Raw genomic sequence first — 12,853 nt, 5'->3', positions numbered from 1 at the left:
ATATCAAGAAAGGAATACTACACTAAAAATAAGATAATATGTAGAAAAAAGGGGAAGAAATCAGGAGATAAAATAGAAGAAAGGGCAATAAGAGAAAAAGATCATAACACGATTTTTACGTTTCTTTTTTACCTATTGAACAATTATTCAGTGCCTACATTGCTACTCTTTGGATAGGTACTTTTGAAACAAGCACAAAACAAATATTGCTCCTGCCCTCGAGGGTTTCCATCTAGTCAGAAGATTGTGTGATAGATCTTACAGCACATTTTTGATGGTAACACACCTCACGTGGAGCACAGATGAAGGTTGTCAATCCAATCCCAACAACCAGTTTTCCAGATAAGAGGCAAAATCTCAGTATGACTTCAAAGAAATTTACAATTTAGAAGTAATTATAATTAAACAAAATGCATTTATTTAAAACAATTCATCTAAATAATCAAAAATGTGTTTTAAAAGTAATGACCACTCACTTAAAGAGGCTTTTAGAAATAGAAATATCAGGATTTTAAGTCATGGAAATATTACTAGGGAAGAACTCTTTTTAATCCACCTTCCTGACTCTCTAGATTAACTAGCCCTCTCCATCCTCTCTCTGAGGATGCCTTCAGTGCCTTGAGCAGATCTGTGGAGGCAGCTCTCCAGCCTGTCCACGCAATTCTGCTGCCCCCAGTTGAAGTGAATGTGATCAATAGACTGTTGTGTGTGTTCCCCAAACTGTTTTATATTAGATAAACTTGTTATTTCAATTACATAATGTAATTAAATACTACTTAAACTGAAAAGAATAACATGTTACTGTTTATGGTAACTAAGTTGAATTTTTGGAAAGGTTTAATCAAGATGAGCTAATTTAAAAATTGCTATCTAATTAGGTACAGGTGAGATAACAGTAAAAGTCTTGGGAAAAAAATAAAATGTTTAAATAATTCCACACATGCTTACTTCGGCAGCACATGTACTCAAATTGGAACAATACAGAGAAGATTAGCATGGCCCTTGTGCAAGGATGACACACAAATTTGTGAAATGGTCCATTGAAACAAAATTTAAAGAATAATTCTGCATGTAAGTTGTTTTACATTGTGTCCTAAGTTCCCGTGAAGTCCTTAGAACTGAGGACTCTGAAGAAACCAAAGCAGAGTGCATTTTGGGTATAGTTTACATACCAAAGACACAGAATTTTTTAATCAACAGACTCATATTAAAAAAAAAAAGTCTTGATCCTTCATGTAACAATTGACAAATAAAATGTGCATTTTAGTATTTTAAGATAAGATATTTGAACTATCATGAATTTTTTATCCTCTGTTTCAATCTTCTCTAAATAAATCGACCATTGACTCATTCTAACAGCATCAGAGAAGGCAGTGTTTTAATAGAAATAGTGATCTTGTTCTAGACATACACAGAGAGAGGAAATATTAAAAAGAGAGTACATCTTACAGTTTAAGAGATTATTTTGTAGGGGGCCTGCCGGATGGAGCAGTGGTTAAGTGTCCGCGGTCCGCTTCTGTGGCCCGGGGTTCACAGGGTCAGCTCCTGGGCATGCACCAACTAACCGCTTATCAGGCCATGCTGTGGCGGCGGCCCGTATAAGGTAGAGGAAGATGGGCATGGGTGTCAGCTCAGGGCTAAACTTCTTTCAGCAAAAAGAAGAGGTTTAGCTCAGGGCTGATCTTCCTCTCAAAAAAAAAAAAGATTATTTTGTCTAAAATATGTATTTCATGAAAATCTTTAAGGTACTTTTAACTGTGCCTTAAAATTGAATGCCTATTATTGCTTGCACAAAGGTAGAAAGATGTAGATATTAAAACATTGAAAGAAACAAAATATTTTTCAAAAGATGTTTTCAGCTTGTTGTTATAGACAACATAAGAACTGATAGACCTGTCAAATATCTCTTATTGATAAAGTCATTTACAGCTATTGGAAGTTTTTCCACCAATGTAGTATCCACAATAAAAAAGAATCAGTAGTATCGAATATCACAATTTTATACTTAAAAATTATAACCCAAGAGTAAGCTAGGGTCACTTTCTCTTAAAATTTATGTAACGGTTGCTTATAAAGATTTAAACCACCTACCACATAGTAGGACATGTCACGTCTTTTCCAAGAACCAAAGAATTCTCACTTCGCTTATGCATATCCTCATCAGTTTAACACCAAATTCCTACTCAGCAGATTTCTTAATCTCTGCCGCGTCTCATTTCTTATAATTGTGTCCTTCTCTCTGCTCCGCATGAACTTGGATACGGAATAAGACAGTAGTTCTTAGACTTGGGCTTGCATCCGAATCACCTGAAAGGCTCCTTAAAACACAGCCTGCTAAATTCCACCCACCCAGGTTCTGACCCAGTAGGTCTAGTTAGGGCCTGATAACCTGTGTTTCTAACAAGCTCCCAGGTGATGCTGATGGTGCTGTTCCAACCACACATGTTGACAATCACTGAAATATAAGCCTTTTTCCTTGATTTCCCCCAATTCATTCATACAAAGAATTTGTTTATTGGCATACCTCATTAAAGATTGGGACAAAAGGAGTTTACAATGCATCAGAATGGATAAATTAACACTGACTACATCCCTCGGCCTCATTATAAAGAATTTCTCACTAGCCTATATTCTCCACGGACTCCAGCTTCCCTCACTGTAGCTTGGTGACCTTCTTTTCTTCCACCTTCTCCCCTCTCGCTGTTTGACTCAGCACCAAAATTCTTACCAACTTTTTATAAATAGCACTTGCACATTGCTTAGCAATCTCTTTACAAACCATAATCTCAGGAATTCAAACTCCCCATCCAAAATGGACTTTCAAGGTATTTGGGGGTGGAGGAGAGCCTCATAAAAAATGTTGATACCAGCTATTTTAATATCTTTCAGTTTTCTATACACAGATGATGAGACCAGGTTTGTTGATCTTCAGATGGAATGTTACTCTTGTAATTAATGGCTGAGACAGTAGAAAACTAGTACCTGCCTCTTCTTTCCTTGTGAACTCAGGGATAATAGGAAGTAACCAACTCTTAGGCGAATCAAAGGGAGAAATGCATGTTTGTTTTTGACAGTTATTACAGTGGTGGCACAAGCAGGTAGCACACTCAATTAGACTGGGTCACTATGGGATTCATTAATGCCAACAAATTCATAAAAAGGGGACAGAAATTAAAACCCACAAAGTCAATTCTGCATGTGAATGAGCCAAAGGAAGAGTAACCTACAAAATAAGACAAACAACTTGCCACTAAGCTGAAGGCTGGGTTGCGAAGGTTACATGTACAAATACACTAGGACGCTGGAGGAGACATGCTCCCTCATGGTGACTACATTACACTTGCAGGAACCGAGAAAGGGTCACACTTGAAAATTTGATGAAAACAAACCATCATCTCATCTCCCAAGTAAAACAGCATTTTTATTCTGATTTAATTTATGAATAGGTAGGTGCATTTGGAGTTCATTCCGATTAAGTTTATAGCAATAATTTCACTTTCTTACTGAAAAATATTTTAAATAATCTTATAGAGATTTTTAAAATGTTTTAAATAATATTATAAATCTCTGGCCCAGGGCCTCTTGCCTGTTTCCACCAAGGCTCCTCAGAGGGAGAAGAGTGGACTTTTGCAGTAGGAGGTCTGAGGGCAAAATTCAACTCAGCAGCAAGTATGATATTCCTTTGCAATACCATAATATATCCTAAATTTTCATGGTAATTTGGTATTCTGTTGCCTAATATATTCGTTTTTTACTTCATATCAATTTAATCTGTATGAAAGCTTGCTCTGACCTTAATGTGAATCTTGAATTTGAGTTGCATTCAAAGACGTACCTTCCTATCAGTCAATGTAATGGAAAAGCAATTTAAGTATTTATGGATCTCTCAGAGACTACCAAATGGATATCTTAACTATAGCACATAAATAAACTTGCTGAATTAAGTTCTCTCTCACCCTCTGTAGTTATCCACAGAATCTTGTCTTTCTCCAGATGCAGAAATTCACTGAAGTTAATTACCCAAGACCATTCAGCTGGTTTGCAGTTTGTCTGTAAAAGATTCAGAGAGAAGAAATCAATCAATGCCCCAGCTGTTCTTTTCTTTCTAATAATATGCTTCTTTGCAACACTAATTATAGGGACAATATCATTTTTGTAACTGGACTTGTATCTTATTTATTATTTTTGTTTCTTGAAGCGCAATGTTTAGATTTGGATTCAAATGTCCTTAGTATTAATCCAGGCTGTCCCACTTACTAGCTGTGTAATAATAGGTAAATCTCACAATTTCTCTAAGCTTCCTGTTTGTTCTTGTATGAAGACAGAGCTAATGTAACAGGACCCTCGGATTAGATAAGAAATATGAAAATGTGTGTAAGGTAAAATACTAAACACATTTAAGTTATTATCATTTCTGAATATTATATAGCAATGCAAAAGCAATCACACAAATATGAAAGTACGGAGGTGTAAATTATCATGTATTTTCTAAAACATAGTAGAGCTTAATGGACTTTTAAGAGTATTATTTATATACAAGAAAGAAGAGAGGAAATATTTACATAATATATGAATGAGAATAATAATAGTATTTAAGTAGTGTTGCCTATTCCAACCTGAAAAAATAAAATATTTCACCGTCTGCAGAGTCTCATAACTTTAGAAAATCGTAACCCTTATAGAATTAAATAAGATAAATTGCATGTCAGAAGCCAAAATAAGTCAGGTTACGATAATTTTAAAAGCACATTGAGATCATTGTTTTTAAATTAACATAATTTCAACAAATTTCTTCTATTAATGACTGCTGATTCTACTTATCTATCAGCTTGTGGCTATAGAGCTGTTTTCCTCAAGTTTTATCAGGCACCAGAATCACCTGGAGGGGATGTTGAACCACAGTTCTCTGGGCCCTAGTGGGCATTTCTGATTCAATATGTCTGTGCTGAACTTTTAACAAGTTCCCAGGAGATGCTGATGCTGCTGGTTTGGGGACTACACTCGGAGGACCGCTGATATGAAGGCTAATGGACTTAAAATGACAGAGCAAAGCACAAAAGAATGGCTATTGAATGCTATGAAAAATCTCATAACAATGCTCAGCTTACATGCACTGTGCTCTTAGAGGTCAATAGTGTATGTTGCTTATTCCTCTCGATAGCACAATAGGTATGTATTATTATTCTCAAGAAGTACAGCTTACTTTGATTATACAATATTCCTTGTGAAATGAAAACCAAGTATAGAAACTGCTGAGAAGATTTCTGGGGAACAAAAAGCAAATGCTGGTTTTGTTTTGCACTCCTCTTTTTAAAATATCTTCTTTTCTCTGGGTTTCCACATCAGTTTTATGCATCAAAAACTTCGGGCTCAAGGACTCTATTATTCTAAGCTTACACTTTGGTGTATTACAAGCTGGGATTTAGAGGCAGCTATTATAAGAAGGAGGCCTAAAAAGACAGTGGTGTAAATAAACCAGAAGTTTGTTCCTCTCTCACTTTGGAATCTAAAGGTAGGCAAGGAGGCTCTGGCTGGTGACTCTGCTTCTGGGCCAGCCAACTCTGCACAAAAAATAACTTTCATCTCTGTATCAAAGGTTGCATCTGCAGTTGTGGTTCTCAGGCCAGAGGAAGAGGAAAAAGTGGAGTTAAGAGACACAACTTGTCTTTAAATTGAAAATGACCAAGAAATTGTACACATGACTTCTGCTTATATCCCACTGGCAAGAACTTAGTTATGTAGACACACCTGACTGCAAGGGAGACTGGGAAATACACCCAGCTCCAACCCAGGGAGGCTGGGGAGGATGTGAAGGGGGACGGGGAGGGGAAGGTTTACTACTAAAAAGGAAGAAGGTGAGAATGGATCCTGGGGGACACTTTAACAGTATCTGCTTCAGGTGGGAGTGTACCAGGTGACGTAAAGCAGTTCCAACTTTAGTGGAAATAAAAGGCCTTGAGTGGACTTAACGGGTTCTTTAAAGAATTTCTGAGGGAGGCTACTTGCCTAAATAGGATTGCATTATTTTACATTTAACATTCCAGAGACGAATTTATGGCCCAATTTGTTTTTAAAGAAAACAACTTAATTTTTGAAAAGACAGAATAAGCTTCTTTTCTTTTCCTGGGTGGGAAGGTTCCATGGTTTTGTATATAAGTACGTGTTTAGGAGGTGAAAGGAGAGACTAGTGATACTGTTGTGTAGTATTTTCCATTTCATTTATGACATACTATAATTCGTATACATAATAATAAAGAGAAAAACTTTTTATTTTATTTCATTATTGATAATTAGAAATTGACATTGTAATAGGATTTTAAAGACCCTCTTTTTTCCTATTTATTACGTGTTTAAATTTGTGCTGGGCGACTCAGCTGAAAGCAAGCCTTGTGGCAGGTCCAGTTCCTTCCCATAAACAGTCTAATCACCTTTATTTTTGCTTAAATCAATGTCCTGCTCAAAAGTTATTTTTATGAATTCACTGCTATTTGTTTCCTCAATGTTTTTACTCCTGGCTTTCATTCTTGTTCCTCCGAAAAGATTGAAATTTAAAAGTACAATAGAGAAACTGTTGCCAATATGTTTTACTAAAGCAAGATGAGCTGGTATTTACAGGCACACTGATCTCTTTTCCACTGAGAAAACAAGGAATCATGTTAATGGAACACGTGCCTAAAATATACAGCCTGTTCTACAGGGCATTTGGTTATAAGGTTGGCTTATGAATATCTGAGTGTCTGATTTCCTTTGAGAAAGTCATAGGACATTTACATATCAAAATAATAACACTTGTCTCAACATAACTTTTATAACTTTGTGCAACTGTGAGACATAGATCACCTCCTTCCAGGTGTATAAACTTCCTACTGTGAAATCTGACAAGTTACGTAGTGCTTTAACACCTATAAACTTCAGAGGTAGTGAGAGTGTTCTGTACTTACATACAATATTCCATTGGCAAGATTTTGTTCCATATGTGTGAAAAGCTGAGATGAAAGTTGGAACACCAAGGCAGGACCCAATTCACATAATACTCTGAGTTGTGTGACAGATTGGGAGCAGTGTTGTGATATATATTTTATCACATAAAAAGCTAGAAAGCTGACTACAGAAACTGTGATGGCATTGCCCTGCTCTCCATCACTGGCCAAATTTTGGCTAAACTCCTGTAGAAACTACGGAAAGCATCGTCAACCATACCCTTTCGAGTCATGGTAAGAGTCTTAAACTCCAACCCAGAACAGCAGACATTATCTTTGCAATAGATTCTGCATTCACTTAGGGAAGAAACTCAAATAAATGGCCATCTCAAGTAAATTTGTGTCCCCATTAGCAAATTGAGTTGGCTAAAAATTCTTTTTTAAATTCAGACATAGAAATGAGAGGAAGAGTGGAACAGCCAGCCACTCAGCGAGAAAAAAATGTTGATTTTTGGTGATGTGGAAAATGTTACTGATCATGTGGCAAAATATCATAAGTTGCACACTATTAGTAATAGCTCACATTCAAGCATACAGCATATCTATAACAATGATCACTTCTAATTAAGTATCAAGCCAGGAAAGACTGCATTTATCTAATTAATCAACAAACCTGGGGTACATGGTGGGAAAAAGGTGAAGCCAGGTTCATCAAATTTAAAAATAAATTATTATTCATTATGATGACTGAATAACTCATGTCTCATTGAAATTATTTAAATCAATTGTTCTAAACCCATAATTTTACTTTTAAAATATCAAGTTTTAGAATAGTCTGAAAAAAAAGATGGTTTAATTATCTGTTAAAAAGATAGTTTAATCTATAAAATTAAGAACATTGTTCGAACTATGAATATTATATGGTTTGAAGAGCCTTTAAACAACTATTGTTTCTGATAATATAAAATTGCCCAAGGTAACTGTAGTCTATATTATAAATTATAATTTATATATATTTATACATATATATATAATTGCATAAGAAAGCATGGCATCAATATTTCTGTGTATTGGATGATCTGTTTTTATATATAACTCACACACAACCTAGAATGTATTCCTAAGTCAGAAGGCACTGGGGAATACTCTCTTCCATCGTTCTTGCAACATATGAAGGTGAAGAAGAAGAAAAAGATGGTGAACGACAAAGAGAGAGGAGGCAGAAGAGGAGGAGAAGGAAAAGAAGGAGAATAAAGCATCAAACTAAAAAGAATAAAGGATACAGATTAGAGAAACATTGAAAGCTCCAGAGTCACGGAAATAGTAGAAAGTAAATCTACTGAGCAGCAAGAAGTAATGCCTAGAACTGCCTGATTCAGGGAAATGAAACTTACTGAACAATACACCTGTTAGGAAGTTTGGGATGAATTTGAATTATTGCCTTGGGAAGGCAGTCTTCCTCAAGGAAGAGCTATGGCATCATATTCAGGCATCTTTAAAATACAGCAAACTGCTACCTGATCTGAGTATCATAAGCAGTGTTTAAAATAATTAATATTCATTGAGTATTAATATCATTGTATAATATTATATATAATAATATCAATATAATAATATTGAGTATTAATATCATTAATATTGAATATTTTCTATGTTCTAATCTCTGTAGTAAGTGCTTAAAAGTTTTACTTGTTTAGTTTCCATAAAGCCACGTGAGGTAGGAAGTAATACACTATGAGGCAAGGTTCAGTAAAACTGGAGCCTGACTAGACTTCTCTGATGATTGAGCTGAAATCTGGAGGTTGTGCAGGAGTTATGGAATGAAAATGGTTGAGCAGTCTTCGCAGAGGGAAATAATACCATATATGCAAAGGTCCTGTGGTCATAGGCACCATGCTTTCTTCAAGGAACTGAAAGAAAGTGATTTGCCTGAAGCAAATTTACCTAAGGAAGGAATAATGTATGAGAACAGAAGAACACTGTTACCTATAGAACATTGTTCTATACCTATGCCTATAGAAACCTTAACAGTCTCTGTCCTAAAATCTTGTCATCTTATAGTAATACAACATAAGAAACATCAGGTTTTCTTCTAGATCATTGTTTGAGCCCATTTTCATGCCCTAAGAAAAATAAACTTTACAAAGATAAATCTTTCTTAAGAAAAAATTTTCATAAGTTTATAGACTTGCTTAATATCGCAATGGTTATTTTTCAGTTCCTACCTTATTAAAACATAATTACTTCTGTTTTAGCTAATTCATGTGAGGTTTTCCTCCCATATTTGGATCTTTGCCCTCTAACCTTTGACTCTGTCTTTCTTATTTGTCTACATTGCATAGCTGGGCTTTACTCCTTTTTTCCTGTTAATAAACCTTCTGGCCCATGAAATCATGAGCATTAGTATGTCTGGCATTTACATTTAATATCTGTAAAATAGCACTTATATGGACAACAAGGGTATTTCACCAAATTAAATTATACTTGGGGAGAACTAGTTATTCATCTATGGTGAACTTTGAAGTTAAATAATATATTAGAAGATAATCATTTTAATGGGAAACATGGCATGGGGAAAAAGAATGAGAATGGTTGTAACAAGACTGTATATGAATGAGAAAAGTATCAAAGGTTATAAAACCAAGATCAGCAAAAGAGAGAACCTCGATCTGTGCTGTAGCAAAGACTGAAACTAACGTTAAATGATTGGATAAAATCAGGCCATCACCTCTGCACACAATCAATCTAATTTATAGATAGTCCTTAATTCAACCAGTTCATGAATTTTTCAGGTCCTCATTAATACCTAACATGAACTCGAAGGGAGTCACAAGAAGTATGGAGAACGCTGAAGACCGAATAATAACGTAGAGAAAATGATAAACAAAAATGATTATATTTGTTGGTATTTGTGTGTGGTTGGAGATAATAGCAGATGCAAAATGGCCAGATATTGGAGCAAAAGCTGTGTGCTCCAAAAGTACTATGATAAAGAGAAATGTGATCCACAATTAAGTTCTGTGATTAAAATGATTGTGGTGATGATGATGATGATGAAGATGATGACAACACTGAAGGAGAGAATGAGAGAGAGGATATTACTTGAAATCAATATTGGATATGTTCTTCCAGTAGGTCAAAAATAGTATTCTTTTGTTTCAGATAGATTAAAACATAGAGACAATTACTTTGATGATGACTTATCAATTAGGATAAGGCTGCCATGGCCACTGCCACCACCAAATCCCCATTTCTCACTTCCAACAATCCACATTATCTAGTCAAATATCTTATGCAACGTAAAACTTGTTGTTCATACAGAACCTACGGGAGATCTTGTTAAAACACATTCTGGTGCAGCTAGTGTTGAGAGGGGCTGAGACATAACAGCTCTCAGCTCTCTGACAAAATCCCAAGTGACGCCAATGCTGTTGGTCAGTGGGCCACATTTTGAGTAGGGAAGCAATAATGTACGCCCCAATTTCCATAACAGGATCAAATGGCTTAATGAAACCCATGGTTCTATTGTAAACTTTGAGTGGAAAGGAGCTAGACATGAATAGAATTTTGACCAGTATCACTCTGTCCTGAGGGTCAGAGTGCAGATAAGAGGATACAGGAATAAGTGGACTGACACAAAAGAACTAAGGGGCTGGTACAAGACCGAAGCTTGGATGTCATTGAGGTTCTTTCCACATTTTTAGTACCTGGTAATATCTTATTTTCCAGAACCAGATGAAATTATTGGCCAATTCCTCATCTATCCTGTAGGAGACCACCATCGAATCTTCTTTATTCTTCAAAGTCCAACTTAAGTCACATCACTGTGGCCTAGATTGATCTTTTCCCATCTCATGTTCTCTAGCATGTATTGTGTGTATCACATATTTAGGCATCAAATACTGTGATGTCTTTTATGACCTTTTCCTTGCTTCCATCATTTCTTCTCCACAGATTGATTGTAAGCTCAATGAGGAACCAGGCGTAGTCTTCTCTTGTTTTACCCCCTGGCAGCTAATACTAAGCTCATAGGACCTCCCACTGGATTGAGGAGAGGAATAAATACTCTCTGGTAACCAGAGTAAGAAACTCTCTGATTTCTTACTCAAATATTTTGCTGTAACCCTTAAAAAATATATTTTTAACAATATTTTGGGGAAGAAAAATGGTTATTGTCTTTCCCACTTGAATTTAAAAGCCCATAAACAGGGAGAACAAGGAAAAGGATATTTTCATAACAAAGTGTATTTTCTCAGTCAGAAAGGGTTAGGCTTATTTCACCATTTATTTCATTTGGATTTAGTTCATTTCCATCTTTTCAAATGTGAACCAAATATATCTAGTTGATATGTTATTTTAATGTAATTGATAAATGTCTTAGTACAGCTTTTTAAAAGTATACGTGTTTGACATAACATTAAATAAAACTTATATTTAACTGAAAAAGGCAAGATCATCATATTCCTTACCTAAGTAATTTAACTTTTTTAATTTTTATTTTATTTTATTTATTAAGTATAAATACTTTATTTAAGGAACTCACTCTTTAAAATATTTTATTAACACAAGGAACAATTTGTCAAAAATATCTAAAGTGTTTACCACCTACATGTAAGTATGTTTAGAAATGTTGTGTTTTCCCTTTAAATTGCTGTAAAGCTCTAAAACAATGGAAAAATTGATTATCGGTCAGTTTGTTAGAGAATTGTCAGTTCTGCATTACTATTAGGAAAAAATGAAGAGAGCCGGCCCCATGGCTTAGTGGTTGAGTGCATGCGCTCCGCTGCGGGCGGCCCAGGTTCGGATCCCGGGTGCGCACTGCTTCTCCGGCCATGCTGAGGCCGCCTCCCACATACAGCAACTAGAAGGCTGTGCAACTATGACATACAACTATCTACTGGGGCTTTGGGGGAAAAATAAATAAATAAAAATTTAAAAAAAAATGAAGCAATCATTTTCAAGCAATTCCCATATGCATGCAATTCCTAAATGAATACTGAAAATCGCTAACATTGTCATTACATTTAGGCAAAAATAGATACGATTCAGCTTCATCCTCGCTTACACACCACTGTAAAGTACATGACTATGTGCAGAACAGCAGTGTGATAGTTCCTGGTTTACATCTCAGGCAGGTCAATAGGTCTTCAGACTTCATTTAGCACCACATTTTCAGACCATAATAACTTTTAAACTTACTTCCATGTTGACAGTTTAACGTTCGAATAAGCAAGGAGTTAACTTACTTTTAACTTCTAAACCTTAGGACCTCTCTCTTAGAGCTATAAAATTGACATTTCAGCATGAATATTTTTTTCGTGATGTATCTTTGAAATGTGCACGTTACAATGTCTACAGCTGTCCATGTTTACATTAAAAGCCTTTCAAAATATTTTTTTTCTTTAGGATGCCATTTGTGCAGAAAGGAAAATAAGCAAATTGACTGTTTTTTCTGTTCTTTCCCTCCCTTTCTCCTTGCTTCCCTCTTTTCTTCTCTCTCTCTCTATTTCTGATTTTTTTTTCATTTCCCTTTTTCTTATTTCTCTTTTTTCTTACTTTCTTTCTCTTTCTAAAGTACTTCAAAGTGTCTTGAGCCATGATTCCAGCAAAATGAGGAATGCCAGCAATCTAAATCTGCCTTCCACCTTTAATCCTTGTCAGGGTTTCACGTGCGTATATCAGAAGTGAAATGTTCCACTATATATCATGCTTAGCCAACTAGAGGTCAAAGAACTAAATCACTGCATTCGTGAAAGTAAAATGTTGTGCTTTCCAATTGCCTTCACTTTGGGAGGCCCTCACTTCCAATTACCAAAGTGACCTTCAAATCTGATATTGACCACTTTACAGTAAAATTTATCACAATTGTGACATTACAATACAAAATAAGACATGACATTGGTAAAATAGCTGTAAGAATTTTTTAGACTTAA

The 12,853-nt window shown here is 35.5% G+C and overlaps 1 non-coding gene across 1 annotated transcript; it reads left to right on the top strand.

Annotated features, from left to right (window-relative positions):
* The first annotated feature begins 940 nt into the window (after positions 1-940).
* LOC147913776 (U6 spliceosomal RNA) lies at positions 941-1,047 on the top strand. Its single transcript, XR_015556414.1, has one exon. It is a non-coding gene; the product is annotated as a U6 spliceosomal RNA (small nuclear RNA).
* Positions 1,048-12,853: the final 11,806 nt, after the last annotated feature.

This window comes from Ceratotherium simum, chromosome 25 (genome assembly GCF_057802395.1).
Source record: "Ceratotherium simum simum isolate JZ-2026a chromosome 25, ASM5780239v1, whole genome shotgun sequence".
NCBI lineage: Eukaryota > Metazoa > Chordata > Mammalia > Perissodactyla > Rhinocerotidae > Ceratotherium > Ceratotherium simum.
Note: the sequence above shows the minus strand (reverse complement) of the source record. Positions and strands in the feature narration are given on the sequence as shown.